At 45.0% G+C, this 23064-nt stretch overlaps 1 protein-coding gene across 4 annotated transcripts in view; it reads right to left on the bottom strand.

Moving 5' to 3' along the window:
- Positions 1-5542: 5542 nt before the first annotated feature.
- Positions 5543-23064, bottom strand: part of LOC147631722 (pentatricopeptide repeat-containing protein At4g39530-like) — a 29580-nt gene continuing 12058 nt past the window's right edge. Inside the window, exons 2-5 of one of the 4 annotated variants that reach the window (XM_086808240.1) lie at positions 7046-7109; positions 6856-6949; positions 6452-6705; positions 5543-5879 (exon numbers count right to left, since the gene is read on the bottom strand). The gene's annotated coding sequence lies outside the window, so the exon portion shown is untranslated. Of the gene's footprint in view, positions 6706-6855; positions 6950-7045; positions 7110-23064 lie in introns of all 4 variants that reach the window. The other 3 variants (XM_086808239.1, XM_086808241.1, XM_086808242.1) reach the window with 3 other exon arrangements.

Here is a 23064-nt window from a genome sequence, read left to right as displayed (position 1 = left end):
TTCTTGACCATACATCATACCAAATGATATTTTGAATACTTAGATAGAACATGTATTACAACAAGTCAATTTTTAAATATCATCATCATTTAATTGTTTATTCATTTAACTGTATTCGGAGAACATGTCAATTTCAAATATTATCATGATTTAACTATTTATTCATCATTTTATTCATTTAATTGTATTTGGAAAGATATAATTGTTTGGAGAACTTAAAAATCAATTGTATGGGCTATTATAATAAAGAGTGCTCTTTCTATATCAGGCAATGACTCTTTCATATATTCAACACCTTCAAAAGACATCCACTTCATGAACTAGGATGATGGATCAAATCAAGGATATGACAAAAATTCAATATAACAAAGGCATAGCCTATTAGAAATTACAATCCATCCTCTTCTAGTGTACCTAAGCTCTGTGATATAAAGACAAATCCAACCAGCCCCACCAATACCATAAAATACATGCAAGCAAGTTATTATGCTCAACAACTTGGATATAAAAGAAAACTTATTATAAAAGCCTAAAAAGGTTGTTATATCTCAACTTCAAGAGAGTTCCATCATTTTAAAACAAGAAGGAATCGATGTGAAGATACACATACAACACATAAAACTGGCCAAGAAGAGTCTGGCTATATCAAGTATTGGTGAAGAACTTTTGGCAAAATATGAATTTAAACCTAATAAGCCATACATTTGCAATCTTACACAACTTTGTGAACTCAAGTTTATGGTTTTAGAATCAAAAAGTGTGTTTCAACACTACAAAAACAATAAAGTGATTTGCAACACTCAAAATTCAAAGAGCTTTATTCAAACCTTCAAATTGTGGATTATTTTAGCTATTTTTTATTGCATGACTCCAAACTCTTAGAGGCCGCCTCCATAACCCTCTACATTGGAGGTGTAAGAGGGGCTCAACTTGCTATTAGAGGTTAGAGGGAAAATAGAGAGTGTAGAGGCGTCTACACTAGCTAGATGAGTACTCAACAGGTAAAAGCTTGACAATTTTTCAGCTGTTCAACCGGTTGCCCCCTTCACACCCTCAAATGTAGAGCGTCATGGAGGCAACCTTTTATAGTGTCACATCCTACATCTTACATTGTAGGCAACATAGAATTTTTGTTGGTTCTATCAATATATCCTAACATTATTGAAAAAGAGAATTGATGTGTGAATCTCTTGACACATGTTTGGGGATTTATTTTTTTCCATTAACTAATGAAAAAAATGCAACTTGAATAATTTTCCCACATTCAAGTACAAGTAGTATGAAACATCTAACATTAGCAAGGAACTCTTTGCAGAATATGAAATTGCAAAGTGACCATACGTTTGCACTTGAAAAGCATATTGCATTGATATTTTAGGGACGTTTTACTCCTGTGAAGTGTTTTTCAATATCATTTTTTTATGGGATATTAATGTCTTACTTTGATAATTTTTTGGAACTAAAGCGGACTTTGGGAGCTCAATTGTTCTATTATGTTTCTCAACAAAAATAGTTCGCATTTTATTCACAAGAAAAGTAGTATTTGTTGTGATTGAGGTGTTATTCTCTCAACTAAATTCCACAAAATGATTTGTAGTGTTTATAAAATATCACTACAATATCACTTCATGACGGTTTTTGAACATAATCACATGAAATTAGGCTAATCTAATCCTGAAGTAGCCAATGTCTAGTTTCCCAAATTTACTAATATGGTCTTTTCTGTGTGGAAAAATGATAGTTGGGATTTTCCCAAATTTATTGATATGGTCCTTTGTGTGTTTACTTTGTGGAAACTCCTTGTCATTAGCTCAATCTTTATGATTAGTGAGGCAATTAGTGCTAAATCAAGCTTATGTTAGTCTTTCCTTACGGATTATTTCATGCTTTGCTCGAAGAGTGATTCAATCTCATTGAGAGGATTGTAATTGTTACAGGAACACCAAAGCAAAGCACATAAATGATTGAAGCTATAATCTTTGCAACCCCCATCTTGTGGCTTGTTCTCTTCTCAATAAGGAGGACCAGTGAACTCTACCATAGATCCAAAATTTTCACATTGGAATATGGTCCACTATCCCTGGAATATGGTCCACTATCCCAATTCTATGTGTGGACTCTTCAAACCAAGGAGGTAAGTTTGGTGAATAGACAAAGAACACATTGCGTTGCTCTTTACAATGTCTTAAGTTACTGATATAACTTGCAATAATTTTATCTAACACATCACCCACAATGTAAGCCAAGGCTTCTTCTGGATTCACTAGGCGGATCTTCCAACAGTGAGTATTTTTGCACGCTCGGATACACTTTGAACACAATTGTTTCCTTTCTGCAAAGCGAAATTTTGGCCCATTGTAATGTAGTAATGTTGTTAATGATTCAAATTTGTTTGAATGAATAATCCATGGTTGGCTCTCTTAGGATGGTCGACGTCATAATTTGATACTCGATATGGTCATAAATTTATTTCCCAATTTGAATTGAAAAGTTCTTTGGTCATAAATTGTCATATAGAGGATCAAAGTTACAAGCACATGCTGACCTAAGATGTTTCAAATACACTAAATATGTGATGGAACAACAAAAAAATAATTAGACTAAAAACATTGAAATGCATAACCACATTACAGAAAAAAACAAAATGCAAGAACATATAAAGTTACACATTATCTTAATCCATTTGATTACATAAGAAAATCAAAAGAGAGTACATTTAACTGTATTTGCAAAGACACAATTGTTTGGAGAACTTTAAAATCCCTTATATGGGCTACTATCAATAAAGAGTGTTCTTTCTATCAAACAATGAATCTTCCATATATTCCACACCTTCAAAGGAGGTTTGAACATAGCCTTAACTCCTCTTGTGTTTGGTTTATATAACCTTTCACGATCATAAACATAGCACTTTTCTTTTCCCAATATTATTAAGAAGGGGAGCTCTCTTCCTAAATATTCTTGTAATGCACCAACCATTGTACTTGCATTCATATGCATTGCAATAGTGGACCATATTCCAATGTGAAAATTTTGGAGTGTCCACCCAAACTCTCAAAGTATGAGGCAACCAATCAGCCTTCTTGCCAAAGTAAAACCCTATCAATCCTAGACGAGCTGTTAGGGTACTGAAGGCTACAATAGATGTGTCCCTAATCTAACCTCTAATACCCTAAGTCCCAACCACCCACTGGCCACTTGTGAGAACAAACTGCATCCCTTGTCTCTTTTCAACACCCACCATTAAGATTGTATTTTCACTTTTCCTATCCCTATGTCTCTCTACCACATCAAAGTCCTCGTCCAAGTACAATGACAAAATCAAACCCTTCCGATAGTGCTCTCTTTTGTTTATTGGTATGCGAACCAATAGTTGTGACCATCACCATCTAGCATAATCTCAATGATGAGAGCTCTACCACTAGGGTGATTGCTAATCATTGAGGATTGAAGGGATCTATCAACCAAGGTCATGACCTCACTATAGTTCCTTTCAATTCAACCATAAAGATTTACCAATGTTTAAAAGATTTATTTCTTCTGACCATAAAGATATACCAATGTTTAAAACATTTATTTCTTTTGACCCCTTTCCCGAACAAGTCACGTCTTTGTATGGGCCATACTTTACATCTTAGCATGCCCCCACAAGGCCTCTCTCTTTACTATATGGGAGACCTACACATGCCACCTATATGATATCCCAAATCAGCACCCCCTCGATTTATCCCACATCCCCTACCCAACCTTTGTAGGCCTTGTCACCACTACCAGCCAATCTCACAAAAGCACTATTGAAGCTGCACAATGGTAGAGCCAATGGCAGTGTCTGGCTACAAATATTCATACAATTTCACATATGAAGAAAAGTTCAAGGGGAGCCCAATATGAAGGAATGTGTAATGGCAAACCCATGTGGAGGCCAAAAGTAGGCATCTAGAAGAAGCTAGGAAAGATGCCAAGTGGTTGCTCATTTCAAGGGGAGATGGTGCTCAAATATAGAAAAGATTAGGGACTCATTAATCAAGCTTATGGACCATGATTAATGAATAATGGAGATGTACTCAAGCCTATAAAAAGGCACTCTATCTAATGGATTATCATGCGAGGTTGTTTTTTTTGCTAAATTTCTTGTCATTATGCTCTAGCTTTGTCAGTAGCTTCATCATTTGTCTTAATCTCTTTTATTGTATTTCTTGTATATCAAGATGTTGATGCTAATCCACTTCTACACATCTTAATCCACCATAGCCATGCCTAGATCCATGTATTTTATTTGGAGGGTGGGGGGCACACAAGCCACAAGCCACGTAGGAGGCGAAGGGGGGAGGCGACACACTAGTGCGAGAGGGGAGCTCTAGGTTGTAATGATTGTCTTGTATGTTTATGAGGTTATCTAATCAACTTGATTGAAAAGGGCTTCCATATATCAAATTCACTCCAAGTGAAGCCACCTTTGAGAAGCTAAGGCCATGATCCAAAGATGCAAGAGAAACTCCATAGAGATGGGTGAGAGCACTTTTTTGTTTGTTTGGGCAGCTAATGCATCCCATCAATGTTGGCTGCCAATCCTTTGAAGAAGTCCAACAAAGGTCCAAATAGAAATGCATGCAACTGAAGGGGGTAGCATTAAAGAGGATCCAGGTACACCCGCCCCCAACCAATTCTCCTCACAGAAACTTTGAGGTTGAATATACAAGACGTCCTGAAAAATGGGCCTTATAACTCTCCTTCCAAAAAGAACCTTCATCCAAGCCCCAGACCTACCCTTCCCCGGAAGGTCCAACAAGACCTTTCCTGGTCCTCCATGGCCCATATGATGAGCAGTATTACTACACCAGCAAAGGCCAGCCATCCCCAGTCCCAACCTAGCTTCAAATAAAATATCCTTTCACTCCAGTGGTACCAGAAGAATGTCAGCAAACAAGATAATGAGTAACAATATGTTGATCTTGACAACCAAAGGAGAGGCTCTCTTTTGCATCAGCTACCCCTTTCTGAGAAAGCCAAAACAAGAAGTTATCAGATTCCATCCTAGGTAACACATAAGCAGCTCTTGTGGAGCCTTTTCCTAAATTGTTCAACCTAGGTTTTTCTCATCCTAAAAGATACAAATCTGTTTCGATTCGGAAAGTACCCGCTTCTCTAGTGTTTAATCCTTATTCTACTTCAACCATATCCATAGGCTCAGCCTAGCACTGTCCAATCCCATGGGTCCAGCTTGCCACCCTCCACTAGACCTATGGAGCCGGTGTGAACTCACACACCCATAATTAAAATTGCTACTTTACTCACAAAACAAGAGTTCACACACACATTTCTTTATAAAAGCAGTCCTTTTCAAAAGAAAACATACATCACATGTATCTATTCAAATAGTCTTATCATCAGCAAAAAACACTCCCCCCATACCCCGAGAAAGGAAAGAAACTCGCAACTAGCCAATCCAAGCCCCCACCTTTGAGTCACCTCCCATGCAACAAACAGCCCCAGTCCCTCCCACCTCCTCTCTCTCATACAGGAATCTGTGCAATAAGTCCAACAGAAAAGCAAAATCTTCAGCTAAACACCAGAGTCTTGTGAGCAATACATTAAAATCCAAGGTGGAGCTTTCAAATGGGCAAACTCTGTGAACTGAGAAATCAAGACCAGTTTACAAGTGAGGATGATTAAAAGCAAGTTAGCCTAAGGAGCAACCCCAATCAACCTGCCAAGTAGCCAGTGTGTCCAATAAATGAGACATTGGAACACGTGTCTGGCCCATTTACTTACCTTTCCCCAACAAAAAACTTATAGCAGGCAGGTCCAAAAGCAATAATGAGGACCTTTGCAGCTGCATTTGTAGCATAGTCCATCTCTTTGTCCCTCAATGTAGCACCCTGCAGGTAAGAATTTTCCAGAGAAAGCATTTAAACTTCAGAGGTATATGAAAAGCCCATAGATTTTCAAATCTGCAGACCACACAATAAGGAAAATCTGCAACCTCCATTACCTATTCAACTAACCAGCACACACATCAGAAGTCTCCAAGGACACATATACCTCATATTTAGAGGGGCAAAATAATGGGGAGCTGGAAGACAAGCTCCAACCTTTCAACCTCCGAGCCATACTAAAATTCACATCCATCACCAGGACATCCAACTGCAGAACGAATTCTACTATCCTAGTCAAATCTGGAGACACCTTACATACAATAATGTGTTCCACCACCATCCAACCTAGGAGTCGTCCATATTATACATCCTACAAAATTTGGATACCTTTATTGTGCCATCTCTTAGACTGTTTGGCATCTACTAGAGTTAGATGGGGAGAAAACACAGGGCTCCACCATATATAATATGACATGAAGGAGTTGCCCAAGGTCCTAGTTTGCCCATCCCATTATAGAAAAGTATGGAGGGTTTCCCATTGAGATAGCAAGAATGAGTGAAGGGCGTGCATTTACCTTGATGAGGAGCCAGAGAGAAACACTTGTCCATCCCACTTAGACCCGTACATTTCCCATAGCAATCTTTTTGAAACATAAAAAGCATTTGGGAAATGATAAATGCCCAGGATTGTGATGAAGCATGACCATGTGTTTACCCTGCCTTGCTTTAGCATGAGTTGTTAAATTCATGCACATTAAATTGCTTAGGTTTACAGACTTTATGGTAGACCAATAGCACATATGGCCTCTTGGATCCATGTTTTGAAACCCTGTCATCATTAGTTGTAACCTGTTAAGCTGACGTTTAGACTAGGAAACCAGTGGCAGATAAAATTGAAATAGAGACATAAGGAGAAAGTTGAGAACCCCCAACCTTGAATGAAATGGGAGAAGGTTATTTTCCCATTTTCTAATCTTACCTTATGAATTATCCAGTCAGGTTAGATGGAAACTGAAGCATTGATTGCCACTGGGATAGCATAAGTGCCTGAGCACCTGGCCTCTTTCAAGTACCTAGCAGCCCCAAATGGTAGCATCAAAATCAGCATCCTCAGTAACAACCTTGATTGCAAAATAGTGCATTTGAATCCTTAGGCAGAAGCAAATTACCTGTAATAACCTGAGAGCATATCTTTGCATAGCTCAATAGTCTCCAGAAAGAGCATAAACTAATCTGCAAAACACCGAATGACGAGTTGAGAGCCAACATCAAAGTGAAGATTACGTAGCTGATCCAAAGAAGCTGCATGTTCCATAGTCTTAATAAGAGGATGAGATGTAACTGCAAATAGCAAGGGGGACAGGGGCATCCAAGTCTCACAGACCTAGCCAAAGGGACCCCCCTACAACCAGGCCATTATGAAGCAGGCTAGAGAAAGCTCCTTGAGAATTTGAGATGACATAGAAGTAGCATTCACCACACAGGGACCAAACCCCATCCTCCATAAAGCTTTACTGACGACCATTGCATTCTGTCATAGCCTTCTGAAGGTCGAACATAGCATTTTTTTTCTTGACTTAAGCAAACTCCACCCCTAGCAAGACATTATAACTATTATCCACGATGACTCTACCTTTTATAAACCATACTCTCTAAGAGACCCAAGTTTCTACAGATGAGAGGTCAGCCCAGTGGCTACAGCTTTGGCAAGAATATTATAAATGATATTCAACATAGTGATATGTCTCCAATCAGAAAAGGAGGTGTAGTCCACCTGCTTGGGGACAAGTTTAATCAACTCTCTTTTGACAAAAATGTACAATCTACCTTCACTAAAAGCTTGATTAGCTAGGGTAGTAACCACAGAGGTCAAATCTTCCCAGAAGGTGAGAAAGAATTTCACAGTCACAATAAATAAATTTCACGCTCCAGCCATTGTTGGGTATTTTGGAGTTAGTCTAGAGTCTAGTCAAGTGTCCTTAGTGGTGTGAACACCCTCCTATTTAGGGTCAAAAGATAAGGCCTTGGTGCCTATAAAAGCATGTACTTGGGTCCTTCATTCTAATATTATGGGTACCATTCAATTTGTGCCATCTCTCTCACATACTTGAGGTATCTTCTACTCTCTCTCTCTCTCTCTTTTTGCCATAAAGGTAAGAACATAATATTATGCAAAGGTAATGTACACAGTCCTCATGGCCAACAGCTGGGCTATAACACAAACAAACTTAGGAAAGGGGGGAGGGGTGTCACATGCACACCCATCAGGTGTACAAGTGGCATGGCATCATCAAGCATCCATAAACATTAAGCAAGACATTTAAGCATTACTCCAAGTATTATTCAGGCATATATCAGCATAAGCATGTGTATGGGGCTGTTTCAGCACCATCTTCAGCACATAAGGCATTCATAGCATCTAGGGCATTCATTAGCATCAGGTCGGGGTCCTGTTGGAACCAGCCGACAGCCTGGTCAGCAGCCAACAGCAGTCTTCAAGCAGGAATATGGTGTGGACTTTGAGGAGATCTTCTCTCCAGTGGTCAAAATGACCACACTTAGAGCTGTGTTAGCTTTGGTTGCGCATGATGATCTGGACTTGATTCAGATGGATGTGAAGACTGATTTTCTTCACGGTGATCTCCATGAGGAGATATATATGCAACAGCCAGAGGGTTATGCAGTAAGTGGAAAGGAGAAGCTTGTATGCAAGCTGAAAAAGAGTGTTTATGGGCTCAAACAGGCACCAAGGGAATGGTATCATAAATTTGATACATTCATGAAATCCCAAAAATTCAGGAGAAGTGACATAGATCACTGCTTGTACACCAAGAAAGCTTTGGATGGCAGTCTATTGATCCTCATCTTGTATGTTGATGATATGTTGATTGCCGGGAAATCTCGTAAGGAGATGGATACCTTGAAGCAAAGGCTGCATCAAACCTTTGATATGAAGGATTTGGGTGATGCAAATCACATTTTGGGTATGCGGATACTTCGGGACAGAAATCAGCATGTGTTGTATTTGTCTCAGAAGGAATACATTGGCAAAGTTTTGCAGAGGTTCAATATGGACGGGGGGAAGAAGACTAGTACTCCTTTGCCTCCATTGTGAAACTCAGTGCTATGGACAGCCCACAGTCAGATAGTGGCAGGGCTGATATGGCCAAGGTTCCGTATGCTTCAGCTTGTGGCAGTCTCATGTATGCCATGGTTGCTACTAGGCCGGACATTGCATTTGCAGTGGGAGTGGTTTCTAGATACATGGCCAACCCTGGCAAGAAGCATTGGGAAGCAGTGAAAGGTGTCATGAGATACCTGAAGGGCACACAGGATATGTGCATTTGTTTTGGCAAACAGGATGCATTAGTGCATGGTTATATGGATTCGGATTATGCCGGTCATCCAGATAACCGGAAGTCTACTACCGGTTATGTGTTTACATTCACAGGAGGTGCTGTGTCATGGATATCCAGGATGCAGAAGTGCACTGCCTTATCTACTACAGAGGCCGAGTATATTGCAGCCACATAGGCTTGCAAGGAGGCATTATGGCTATCTCGGTTAGTGGTTGATTTGGGTTATACAGGGGATATTCCATTATTGCATTGTGACAGTCAGAGTGCCATCCAGTTGGCAAAGAACCCTGTCTTTCATGCAAAGACGAAGCATGTGGATGTGAAGTATCACTTCATCAGAGAGGTGATAGAGAACAAGCAAATTCAGCTTGTTAAGATTCATACGGATGACAACCCGGCTAATCTGTTGACAAAGAGTTTGCCTCCGGAGCGGTTTGCTCATTGCAGACACTTGATGGGCATTGGATGAGGCCAGTTTCAGCCTTGATATGGCCTTGTATATTATCATGTACATGCTGATTTTTTCTTTTCTACTTAAGGGTACTTTGCCTTTAAGTGGGAGGTTGTTGGGATAAAGGCACTATGCCCACCCTTATAGTGTGTACAAGCCCATAAGTTATAGTACATAGTACACTTAGTACTTTTAATGTACTAAGTGCACTATGTGTACTAGTGCAATATACATGTGTGATAGGGGAGTCACACACTCACACTTGGTGAGTTGACTTATCCCCACAACTCTCTCTCTCTCTCTCCCTTGTTCTCTCTGTGTATGTCTCCCACATGAAACTCTAAACCCTAATTCTTTCTCCCATTCACAGTGCTCTCATATGCATCTATCTAAAAGAGCTGTCCCTTCCACCTTTTTTAGATGGAGTCGGCCAGCTTTGTTTAGCCATGCTTTTCCTCTTTTTGCCAAAAGTGGCCTTGGCTGGCTAGAATATCCCACTTTTATGCTGATCCCAACTTGTTGCCCAAGCTTGGCCCTAGGCGCCTCCTTTTGTCCAGGGATCCATGGCACATGCCCAATTAATGATCTGTCTGGCCAAACTTTAATAATGTGTGGACACATTGACTTATAAACCCTTTTAAGTCACGCAAAGGACTAAAATCCATGGTACTCATGTTGTATGGCCATCTTTTAGGCCAATCCTTGCCAGTGAATGCTTCAGCTTCCTTCTATGGAAAATCCATGTTCTCACCTTGGTTCTATTCTGTGTGTGGGCTTGCCCCAAAACACTGATCAAAGCTAGTGAAGAGACCAAATGGAAACAGTACCTTCACTTTTTGGCATATATGGCATGCTTGGATATATTGATAGACATCCCATCTCATCTTTGGCCAATAGAATGATCGCTCAAGTTTCTCCAATGTACTGTTGATACCACGATGACCTCCAATGAGAGAGTCATGGGCATCATGGAGAATTGCCTATCACTGTCCCTGAGCATGCGCAGCCGGTTCTTGTAAAATAACCAACCATCATGGATGGTATAGTGACCCGGTTCTGACTACAAGGCCAATCTATAGTAAGTCCCGAATTCCAACGAATCCTCGTATTGTGCCTTCATACTGTCGAGATCATTTCCCTCTATTTCAAGCACAATGGAGTCCTGCAAATTTTGAATTGTGTCTTTTCGATTGAGAGCATCGAAATGGGGTTATTTGAGCCAAGGATGTATTCAATTATACCTCCAAACTGTTGGAAGATTATACCTCCAAGGATGTATTCAATTATACCTCCAAACTGTTGGAAGATCTAACTCCATCTGGCTTATCTGTCACTCCATTGGGCACTAGGCATGGTCTGCAACCATTTAACTGCCTGATGATCTATCTTAACTGTGAAATCTATCCCGTAAAGGAAATGTTTCCAATGTTTAAGCGTTGTCATCACCCCCAATAGCTCTTTGTCATACACATAATAGTTCTTTTCTACATCATTTAATTTCCGGATGTAATAAACCATTGGGCGCCCTTCCTACTTGAGGACAGGTCCTATGGCTAGGTTGCTGCTTCGGTGATAACCTTGAAAGGATCATCCCATAAAGCCAACTTGAAAACCGGAGACTCAGAGGCAACTTTTTTCATTGCATGACATGCCTCGAGTACTTTGCCCATGACGGACACCTTCTGGCAACGCGTCTTCACGCCCTTGGGTAGATTGTATAAGGTACTGCAAGGTCGGAAAACTTGTCCATATGGGAGCTCTATGCTTAGTAGAGACCTACAAAAGAGCGGATCTCTTGAGCATTCTTGGAAACATCCAATTCAAGAATTGCCCTTACCTTTTCAGGGTCGAGGCTAATCTCGTCTGCACTGATAACATATCCTAGATAATGTATTTCTTCTACTCTAAAATCACTCTTCTTTGCAATGATGTAGAGCGCATTGTCTTGCAAAAATTGCAAGACCTTTTCAACATCCCACTCATGCTACTCTGCAGTAGCAGAAAAGATGAGTATATCATCTAAAAAGCTAAACACGCACTTTCCTATGAGCTCCACAAATACCCGACATCATCTTGTTAAATGTAATATGCGGAAGCTTCGGAGAAGGATCGATACTTCAAAACTCAGAAAACAGCACTCTTTTCGCGACGGAATTAACGCACAAACTGAAAGACGATGTGCAGAAAAATAGAGAGAGAAGGGGGAGATGGAGAGGACACAGTATTGGGTCCCAATTACCCTCTGTAGGGCCCCCACCACGGATGGTGTATTTGCTTTATTAGAATGATGTAAATCTGAAAACAAATACAAAGTACTTGACCTTTTCTTGGCTGGAAAACCTGCCCTTGACCTTCAGTCCTTCACCCCTTTGCTTTAGCAATGTTCTTGGCTGTCCTGGCCCTTGGTTGCTTGGAGCACTTGGTGAATTATGAGATGACTACAATGAATTCTTGGCTGGGCTTTTATACTTCTCATATCATCCAGTCGGCTAGCTTCAGGGAGCTCCACGACTGAGTTTTATTAATAAAGTGTTTTCACACTATAAATACCTTCTGTCCAGCCTGCGCATGTATTCACACTGCTGTCCAGCCTGCGCAGCCTTCTGGGGCAGCATCCTGGCTGCTGGGCACCATGCGCATGAACCAAGAAGAGTACCCCTGACTGCTGGACAGCCCTGCGCAAGGGTACTGTACTGCTGGGCAGTCTGTGTGGGCTGTCCCACACTTGGCTGACAGCAATTCTAGACCTTGTTGCCCAGCCGGCTGGCTGTCCCAAGGCCCTAAGGCTGGCCGACAGCCCTTCCAGCCCAAGCCATGGCTGGTGGGCACAATGTGGGCCCTCTTGGCCCCTTGGGGGTGGTTCTACACCTCCCCCATGACCACACTACAAGTGCAAGTGCAAGATCTTCTAACTTGGGGTAGCCCTATGGGCTGGCCCCATCTCTACATGCAAACCTACATGCCTACAGAGGCCTGGCATCCAGTTGCAAACCAGATACACAGAACATCTGACATCATTCCAGAGGGAGACTCACAGCGCGGACTGGCACTGCTTCATGTGCAAGACAGTGCACACCTGACCTTGGACTCATGTGCAAGACAGTGCACACCTGACCTTGGACTCATGTGCAAGACAATGCACACCTGACCTCGGACGACTGAGATGGATCCCTGGCTGACTCGTCCCGGACTGGGCTCACATGGGACCAGTTCACCATCCCAGGTCCTGCACCTTCTGTACAGAAATGTCTACGTGGCATCCAAGTGCGGGATGCACGTGACATCCCCTTCTGCTTAACTTGACGGAAGCTGCATAGCCTCCAAATAATCTGTCAATAATGCCGGATAGTCTTCGAAAAATTCTTTGTCGAGCCATACCGCTTCATGAGTTCCTCGGTCCTGAAACTTCATGAGGAACTGTCGTAGTCTTCGGCCTGAGCCATGCTTGAAACGGTGCAGAAGGATCTGTTCTGGAACCATTACTTCTGCTTCATCAATGATGTTTGGTTCCGCTTCGTCTTTGACCTCTGAAGGGGGTGGACCTGCATATGGCTTTAACCAACTGACATGAAATACATCGTGCATAATCCAACTCGGAGGTAGCTTTAACTGCATAGACACCTCATTCCGGATGGGAAATGGTCCGAAGCTCCTGAAAGACAACTTTGGGCATCGCTTGCCCACCTGCTTCAATCATTGCTTCATAATCCGAAGATATACCCAATCTCCTTCCGAAAACTTCATGTCCCTTCGGTCTTTATTGGCCTGTCGAGTGTAGGCCTCTTGCGCTTTAGCCAATCTGTCTTTAACGGACTCTAGGATCTCCTGGTAAGACTCCGTCACTCTGTTCGCCTCCGGTACTGAAGACGAAGTTCTGGTTAACAACGACTGGAAAGGCCTTCCAAACGCTGCCTCATATGGAGTCCTGCCAATAGCTGAAGAAAAAGAGTCATTCAAAACAGCTTGAACTAAAGGCAAAAACGATTCCCACTTATCTTGCTGATCGTGGACATAACACTTCAGCACATCAAAAGGCCAACTGGTTGTATATCTCTGTCTGGCCATCTGTCTGTGGGTGGAATGCACTGGAAAAATTCAACTTAGTACCAAAATTATCAAACAATGCCCTCCAAAAATGACTGATAAACTTGGCATCTCGGTCTGACACTATGGTCCTAGGAATCCCACCAATCGGGTACCAATGCCGAATGAATAGCTGGGCAACATCCTCGGCGGTCACATTGGCCCTGCAAGGAATAAGCATAACAAATTTGCTGAACCTGTTAACAATAGTTAAACACTGTGTATTACGCTTACTCGGACTGGGAGGCAGATTTGTGACAAAGTCCATCGAAATGTCCTGGAAAGGACCCTCAAGAATTGGCAAAGGCTGTAACAACCCTATCTTCTTTCCACGAGGAGCTTTCACCTTTTGACAAATGTCACAGCGTTGTACATATGTAAACACATCACGCCTCATCTTTGGCCAAAAGTATTGCCGTTCTAATTTCTCCAGAGTCGAATTCATGCCCCTATGACCACCTGTAATGGCGTCATGGGCATCATGGAGAAGAGCTGCCCGGAATGATTTCATGACACACAGTCGGCCTTTGTAGTAAAGCCAACCATCGCGTATCAGAAAATGGCATGGTCCTGTGGCATCATATGCCTGTTCCCACTGAGTACCGAATTCCTCGGAATCCGCGTACGTGTGCTTCATGTCTTCTAGTCCTGTACCAACAAGGTCCAGTCTAGTGGTCTGAATCGCAGATACTTGTCCCTTCCTGCTCAAAGCATCGGCCACTGGATTGGCCTTTCCTGGAAGGTACTCAATCATACCACCGAACTGCTGGAATATCTGACTCCAACGGTGTTGTCGATCACTCCACTGTGCACTTGGCATCGTCTGAATCCAGCGCAATGCCTGATGGTCAGTGCGGACCTCGAAGTCACGGCCATACAAGAAATGTTTCCAATGTTTCAAGGCCTGTATAACTGCTAGGAGTTCACGATCATAGACTGAGTAGTTCTTTTCGGCGGGCAGTAACTTACGAGACATGTAAGCTACTGGATGACCATTCTGTTGCAATACACCTCCAATTGCGATGTTACTCGCATCGGTGATCACTTGAAACGGTTCGTCCCACGAGGCAAGGGCTAAACAAGGCGCTTCTGACAAAGCCACCTTGAGGTTCTGGAATGCCTCCAACGCTCGTGGAGTCATTCGAATCTTTTGCCTCCTGGTTTTCACTCCCTTTAGCAGATCGGTGAGGTCTGCCGAGAGATCCGAAAACTTGTCAATGTGGGTGGAATATGCCTGGCATATACCCACAAATGATCTAATGTCATAAGCAGTCTGAGGTACTTCCCAGTTAACAATCTCGGCCACTTTAGCCGGATCAAGTCGAATGCCTTCGGCACTGATTATATATCCCAAGTAATGTACCTGGAACAGATAAAATTCTGACTTCTTTTCATTGACATAGAGCTCGTTGCTTTCCAGCAACTTAAGGACTTTCTCCACATCAATGTCATGCTGCTCAACTGTAGCTGAAAATGGCATGACCACAAATTCATAGTGGGCCCGTTCTGTACGGAAAGCTGTCTTGGGGATGTCCCCCTCAACAATCCGAACCTGGTGGTACCCACTCTTTAAATCCAATTTAGAGAACACCTTAGCTCCATTCAGCCTCTCGAGAATATAGTCAATTCGAGGCATCGGGAATCTGCTCTTGATAGTCACCTTGTTGAGTGCACGATAATCGACACACAACCGAGAAGACCCATCTTTCTTCTTGACAAATAAGATCGGTGCTGCAAATGGCGACACGCTGGGGAGGATGAAGCCAGCTTGCAACAATTCTTGGAGTTGGCGGTCCAACTCCGATTCCATTGCCTTAGAATGGCGATACGGAAACTTGCTCGGGGGTTCCGAGCCTGGGAGGAGGTCAATCTTGTGATCCTCCGGTCTGGACGGGGGGAGCTGGGGAGGGAGACTGTCCCGAAGAAAAATCTTCTGGAACTTTTCATGGAGAACCGAGTACTTCTCGGAAGCACTGGCCACCGTCTGGGCTGTCTGGATGTAAATCATCGCACACTGTGCGCCTTTCCTGACTGCTCGCTTAGCCTGCAAGTGGCTTATGAGCGGAAAGTTTGGAATACCTGGCTCACACTTAATGGTCACCGGGTTGTTTGACACATTCCGATCAATCTGAAACGTGTGCTTGTCCCACTTGACATCAGGAAGAAACTTGTGAAACCACTGGATACCCAAAATTATGTCTGCTCCTACAAGAGGGGCAACCATAAAGTCACGCACAAACTCTATGCCCTGAATCACTAATTTAGCACCTAGAGCTTCATACTTGACGCTCGTTGTCATACCTGTGCTAAAACCCTCAACTTGTTTGTCCACCGGAGTCAGCTCGAAACGGGCACGCCTAGCGGCCTCTTCCGTGATCACATCCTCCGTGCTGCCGCTGTCAAACAAGACAACGACTCTCTGGCCACCTATGTAGCCAAAGGACTTGAGCAATTCGTTGCGCTCATACTCCTGGTCATGGGTGCCCTTCTGCTTATCTTCGAGCTCCCGGCTAATAATTGCTCCAACTGAAGCACCGGGGGTTGAAGAACTAGGGGTAGCCGCTAGGGTCTGTGTGGGAGCTGTGCTCACCACGGAAGCTGTGGAGGCGGCGGCGGCCTTTGGAGGCTTGTGTGACAAAAGTAACATCTACCCTCCTTCCTGTACTGAGCAAGCTCCTCAGCACTCAACTTGCCACCTGTCTTGCCTGCCTCCGCTTTCTGGTCTGGAGTAAGCTTAGACGCATTGTTCGAGTTCTTGGAGCCAGAGGCTCCCGGGCTCTGTCCTGGGGAAGACCCCGTCTGGTTCTGGCTTTTGCCCCCCGAGGCGTTAGCCTTGGGAGAAGCCGGCTGGGAAGTCTTGGGCTTGCCACCATTGTGTTTCATTTCTGCACTCTGCGCAAGCGAGAGTGCGTCCTCAAAGGTGGCTGGCCTAAACATACGCACCTCCCGTTGGATTTGCGTGTCCAGGCCATACAAAAACTGCCCTTTCTTGTCCGAATCAGATAAGCCTAATTGTAGACACAAGGTCGAAATTTTATTGGCAAACTGAAGGACTGGTTGCGCGTTCTGACGCGCACCCCTGAACTCGTCTTCGAGTCGCTCAAGGTAGTGGGGCGGTAAAAACCGCTGCTTAAGGTCACGGACGAACTCGTCTTACCCATAAGCTGCCATACCTGATCTGGTGTGGGCATGAGCCCACTGAGTCCACCAAGGAATGGCCTCACCTTCCAAGTACCAACTGGCTAAGATCACTTTGTCAATATCTGATTTCCTAACTGCGGCAAAGTAAGCTTCAAATTGATGTAACCATGAATACAGAGTAGTGGGATCGCGTTTACCATTATACTTACTAAAATTCATTTTCTTGGGAAATTGATTCGAGGGCGCCGCCGGTGTCAATCTGGCGTCCAAAGCTCTGAGGTAACGCTCGTGTTCCACTCGTCGCATGGCGTCGTCTTCGCGTTGTCGAATCTCCAATGCGCGCATCTGCATCTCAAGCAAGGAGCTTGGCTGCGGCTGTGACCCTGCGAGAGGGTCCCTGTGAGACGAGGATCTGGTATCTGGGATACGGAAGGAGAGGGAGGAGGAGATGGAAAATGCGACGCTGGAGAGCGAGAACGCTCCTCCAGAGCCAAAATCCGCGCCTTCTGCTCATCCAACTTGGTTGTCTGGTCTGCGATTGTTCGCATCATCTGTTGGAACATATCTGTTACACTCAAGCCGGGTGCCCTCGCTGGGCTGCCTGGTGCACTCTGGTCCCATGGTTCTGGTTCTCTCTCGTCGCCAAAGCTCGCCATAGCGGGAAAATGCAATTCCTTTCCGGAACGCAATCTGACCATCCACTATCTGTGTGGGAGACTTCCGGAGGCTTCCGGAGGCTAAAAACCAACCGTCCTTCGAGGGACAGGAGTCACTCCGAAAGGGGTAGTCCACCGGTGTCTAAAAACCAACCACACGAGCAAAAAAAATTTCTGGTTTTCTTTGCTGAATCTTTGTCCTTGAAGTGAGCTCTGATACCACTGTAATATGCGGAAGCTTCGGAGAAGGATCGGTACTTCAAAACTCAGAAAACAGCACTCTTTTCGCGACGGAATTAACGCACAAATTGAAAGACGATGTGCAGAAAAATAGAGAGAGAAGGGGGAGATGGAGAGGACACAGTATTGGGTCCCAATTACCCTCTGTAGGGCCCCCACCACGGATGGTGTATTTGCTTTATTAGAATGATGTAAATCTGAAAACAAATACAAAGTACTTGACCTTTTCTTGGCTGGAAAACCTGCCCTTGACCTTCAGTCCTTCACCCCTTTGCTTTAGCAATGTTCTTGGCTGTCCTGGCCCTTGGTTGCTTGGAGCACTTGGTGAATTATGAGATGACTACAATGAATTCTTGGCTGGGCTTTTATATTTCTCATATCATCCAGTCGGCTGGCTTCAGGGAGCTCCACGACTGAGTTTTATTAATAAAGTGTTTTCACACTATAAATACCTTCTGTCCAGCCTGCGCATGTATTCACACTGCTGTCCAGCCTGCGCAGCCTTCTGGGGCAGCATCCTGGCTGCTGGGCACCATGCGCATGAACCAAGAAGAGTACCCCTGACTGCTGGACAGCCCTGCGCAAGGGTACTGTACTGCTGGGCAGTCTGTGTGGGCTGTCCCACACTTGGCTGACAGCCATTCTAGACCTTGTTGCCCAGCCGGCTGGCTGTCCCAAGGCCCTAAGGCTGGCCGACAGCCCTTCCAGCCCAAGCCATGGCTGGTGGGCACAATGTGGGCCCTCTTGGCCCCTTGGGGGTGGTTCTACACCTCCCCCATGGCCACACTACAAGTGCAAGTGCAAGATCTTCTAACTTGGGGTAGCCCTATGGGCTGGCCCCATCTCTACATGCAAACCTACATGCCTACAGAGGCCTGGCATCCAGTTGCAAACCAGATACACAGAACATCTGACATCATTCCAGAGGGAGACTCACAGCGCGGACTGGCACTGCTTCATGTGCAGGACAGTGCACACCTGACCTTGGACTCATGTGCAAGACAATGCACACCTGACCTCGGACGACTGAGATGGATCCCTGGCTGACTCGTCCCGGACTGGGCTCACATGGGACCAGTTCACCATCCCAGGTCCTGCACCTTCTGTACAGAAATGTCTACGTGGCATCCAAGTGCGGGATGCACGTGACATTAAACGTAGTTGGTGCATTGGTGAGACTGAACGGCATCACCACAAACTCATAATGGCCACATTCAGTCCTGAAGGTTGTTTTTGGAATGTCAACTGTAAAGATCCGAGCCTAATGATAGCCACTCTTGAAGTCTATCTTTGAAAAGAACTTTGCACCGTTGAGTCGCTCAAGGATATGCTCCATCCTAGGCATTGGGAACTTGTTCTTCACTATGAGCTTGTTAAGAGTCCTATAGTCTGCCCATAATCGTGCAGACTTGTCTTTCTTTTACACAAATAAGATAGGTGCAGCAAAGGGCGAGGATGAAGGCCAGATAAATCCAACTCGGAGTAACTGGGAAAGTTGCTGCTCCAGCTTGCCCTCCAAAGCCTTGGAAAGGCGATAAGGGAACTTATTGGGTAGTTCTGTCTCGGAGACCAACTCAATGCAATGATCCTCAAGACAACTGAGTGGGAGCTCCAACGGGAGATCATCCTTTAGCATGATGTCCTAAAACTGTGCCAGGAGACCATCCAGCTTTAGCTTTAGTGGGGTTGCTAACTGAACAGCAGACTCTTGGCTACAAACATAACTCAACGCACACTCGGCTCCTTTTCTGATAGCTCATTTGGCCTGGATGTGTGAGATGAGTGAAATGCCAGAAATGCTCCTATCCCCACGAATTAGGATAGGCTCGAGAACACCATCAACAATAGTGAAAGTGTCCTGCCTCCAATCAAGAATGGGTACATAATTCCTAAACCGTGAATCATATCACATCCCAAAAGAGGTGAGACAATGAAGCCTCGCTGAAAGGTGGCCTTTTGAACCATAAATGAGAACTGTTGAGCCTTATGAGAGAGATGAGTGCGAAGACCAGGAGTGAATCCATCTACGTCCAGATGATGAGATACAAGTGTACAACTTATCTTCTTAACCAACCGAGGAGAAATGGAATCCTCAAAGCTGCCCATATCAAGAGAACAATGAACTATTGTCCCTTTGTTGTGCCATAAGCACAAATGAGGGCTTTCTTTTGCTCCTGAACCTCACTCTCCTGCTTATCGTCAAATACCATTGTGGGTACTGCGTTTAAGGCGGGTAATGTTGGAGAGTGTTGGTGGCCGATGTGGGAGATGTAGATGCAGTTGTGGCGGTAGCTACTATGGAGGTAGAGGTCTTGGAGGCTTGTACAGCCTACCACTTGTACACTTTCTTTCCATCCCCACGATGTGGTAGAAGAAACATCAGTTCTCGAATCTCCCTGTCACGTGCATCCCGCACTTGGATGCCACGTAGACATTTCTGTACACAAGGTGCAGGACCTGGGATGGTGAACTGGTCCCATGTGAGCCCAGTCCAGGACGAGTCAGCCAGGGATCCATCTCAGTCGTCCGAGGTCAGGTGTGCATTGTCCTGCACATGAGTCCAAGGTCAGGTGTGCACTGTCCTGCACATGAAACAGTGCCAGTCCGCGCTGTGAGTCTCCCTCTAGAATGATGTCAGTGGTTCTGTGTATCTGGTATGGTACCGGATGCCAGATCACTGAGTAGATAGTGGTTAGGACAAGGGGCCAGCCCATAGGGCTACCCCGGATCTTAGTGTGGGCATGGGAATGGTGTAGAACCACCCCCATGAGGGCCAGGAAGGCCCACGCTGAACCCACCAGCCATGGAGGGGCTGTAGGACAGCCCTAGGGCAAAGATAAGGCGATTTCCAGGAGTTTACAGCCTTTATATGGCTGTAGGGCATGTATGGGGCAGCCCATACAGGCTGCCCAGCCCTGGGATTGTGGGCAAAGGCTGTGTCCAGCCAATCAAAAGCAGGCGCATCATGTCCAGGCTTTAAAGGAAAAAAAGCAACATTTTATGTGAATATTTTCAGCATTTATTGCTGAATTTTCACCAGTCGTGGGACATTTGTGCTGGCTGCCTGTTTGTCTACTGGCCGACTGCTCATGATTGGGTAGTATAAATAGTGGAGGCCACAATCCCATTCATTCATCTCATTCTCCACCAAGAGCTCAAGCATAAGAGGCTAGGCAAAGCCAAGAGGGTGCTAAGCAAAGGGGTGAAGGATTCAGGTCAAGGACAAGGTATTCCCAGCCAAGAAAAGGTCCAAGATTGCTGTATTTTCTTTCAGATTTCTCATCATTCTAATAAAGCAAATACACCATCCGTGGTGGGGGCCCTACAGAGGGTAATTGGGACCCAATACTGTGTCCTCTCCATCTCTCCCTCTCTCTCTATTTTCTATTTTCTGCACATCTCCTTTCAGTTTGTGCGTTAATTTTCGTCGCGAAAAGAGTGCTGAATTCTGAGTATTGAAGTTACCGATTCTTCTCCGAAGCTTCCGCATATTACAGTGGTATCAGAGCCTACTTCAAGTACAAAGATTCAGCAAAGAAACCAGAATTTTTTCTCGCTCGTGTGGTTGGTTTTTAGACACCGGTGGACTACCCCTTTCGGAGTGACTCCTGTCCCTCGAAGAACGGTTGGTTTTTAGCCTTTGGAAGCCTCCGGACGTCTCCCACACAGATAGTGGATGGTCAGATTGCGTTCCGGAAAGGAATTGCATTTTCCTGCTATGGCGAGCTTCGACGACGAGAGAGACCAAGAACCATGGGACCAGAGTGCACCGGGCAGCCCAGCCAGGGCACCAGGCTTGAGTGTCACAGACATGTTCCAGCAGATGATGCGAGCAATCGCAGAACAGACAGCCAAGTTGGATGGGCAGAAGGCGCAGATCTTGGCTCTGGAGGAGCGTACCCGCTCTCCAGCGTCGCGTTTTCCATCTCCTCCTCCCTCTCCTTCCGTATCCCGGATACCAGATCCTCGACACAGGGACCCTCTCGCGGGGTCACACCGCAGCCAAGCTCCTTGCTTGAGATGCAGATGCGTGCATTGGAGATCCGACAACGAGAAGACGACGCCATGCGACGCGTGGAACACGAGCGTCACCTCAGAGCTTTGGACGCCAGATTGACACCGGCGGCGCCCTCAAATCATTTTCCCGAGAAAATTAACTTCAGTAAGTATAATGGTAAACTCGATCCCACAACTCTTTATTCATGGTTACATCAATTTGAAGCTTACTTTGCCGCAGTTAGGAAAACAGATACTGACAGAGTGATCTTAGCCAGTTGGTACTTGGAAGGTGAGGCCATTCCTTGGTGGACTCAGTGGGCTCATGCCCACACCAGAGCAGGTATGGCAGCTTATGTGTGGGACGAGTTTGTCCGCGACATTAAGCAGCGGTTTCAACCGCCCCACTACCTTGAGTAACTCGAAGACGAGTTCAGGGGAGCGCGTCAGAACGCGCAACCAATCCTTCAGTTTGCCAATAAAATTTCGACCTTATGTCTGCAACTAGGCTTATTTGATACGGACAAGAAAGGGCAGTTTTTGTATGGCCTGGACACGCAAATCCAATGGGAGGTGCGTATGTTTAGGCCAACCACCTTTGAGGACGCACTCTCCCTTGCGCAGAGTGCAGAAATGAAACATAATGGTGGCAAGCCCAAGACTTCCCAGGGCTAACGCCTCGACGGGCAAAAGCCAGAACCAGACGGGATCTTCCCCAGGACAGAGCCCGGGAGCCTCTGGCTCCAAGAACTCGAACAATGCGTCTAAGCTTACTCCAGACCAGAAAGCGGAGACAGGTGGCAAGTTAAGTGCTTAGCAACTTTCTCAATACAAGAAGGAGGGTAGATGTTTCGTTTGTCATACAAAAGGACATACTTCTCGGGATTGTCCTAAGAAGCCTCCAAAGCCCGCCGCCGCCGCCTCCACAGCTTCCGTGGTGAGCTCAGCTCCCACACAGACCCCAGCGGCTAACCCTAGTTCTTCAAACCCCGGTGCTTCAGTTGGAGCAATTATTAGCCGAGAGCTCAAAGATAAGCAGAAGAGCGCCCATGACCAAGAGTATGAGCGCAACGAATTGCTCAAGTCCTTTGGCTACATAGGTGGCCAGAGAGTCGTCTTGTTTGACAGCGGCAGCACGGAGGATGTGGTCACGGAACAAGCCGCTAGGCGTGCCCGTTTCGAGCTGACTTCGGTGGACAAACAGGTTGAGGGTTTTAGCACAGCATGACAACCAGCGTCAAGTATGAAGCTCTAGGTGCTAA

This window comes from Cibotium barometz, chromosome 14 (genome assembly GCF_041138505.1).
Source record: "Cibotium barometz isolate CiBa-2024 chromosome 14, ASM4113850v1, whole genome shotgun sequence".
NCBI lineage: Eukaryota > Viridiplantae > Streptophyta > Polypodiopsida > Cyatheales > Cibotiaceae > Cibotium > Cibotium barometz.
Note: the sequence above shows the minus strand (reverse complement) of the source record. Positions and strands in the feature narration are given on the sequence as shown.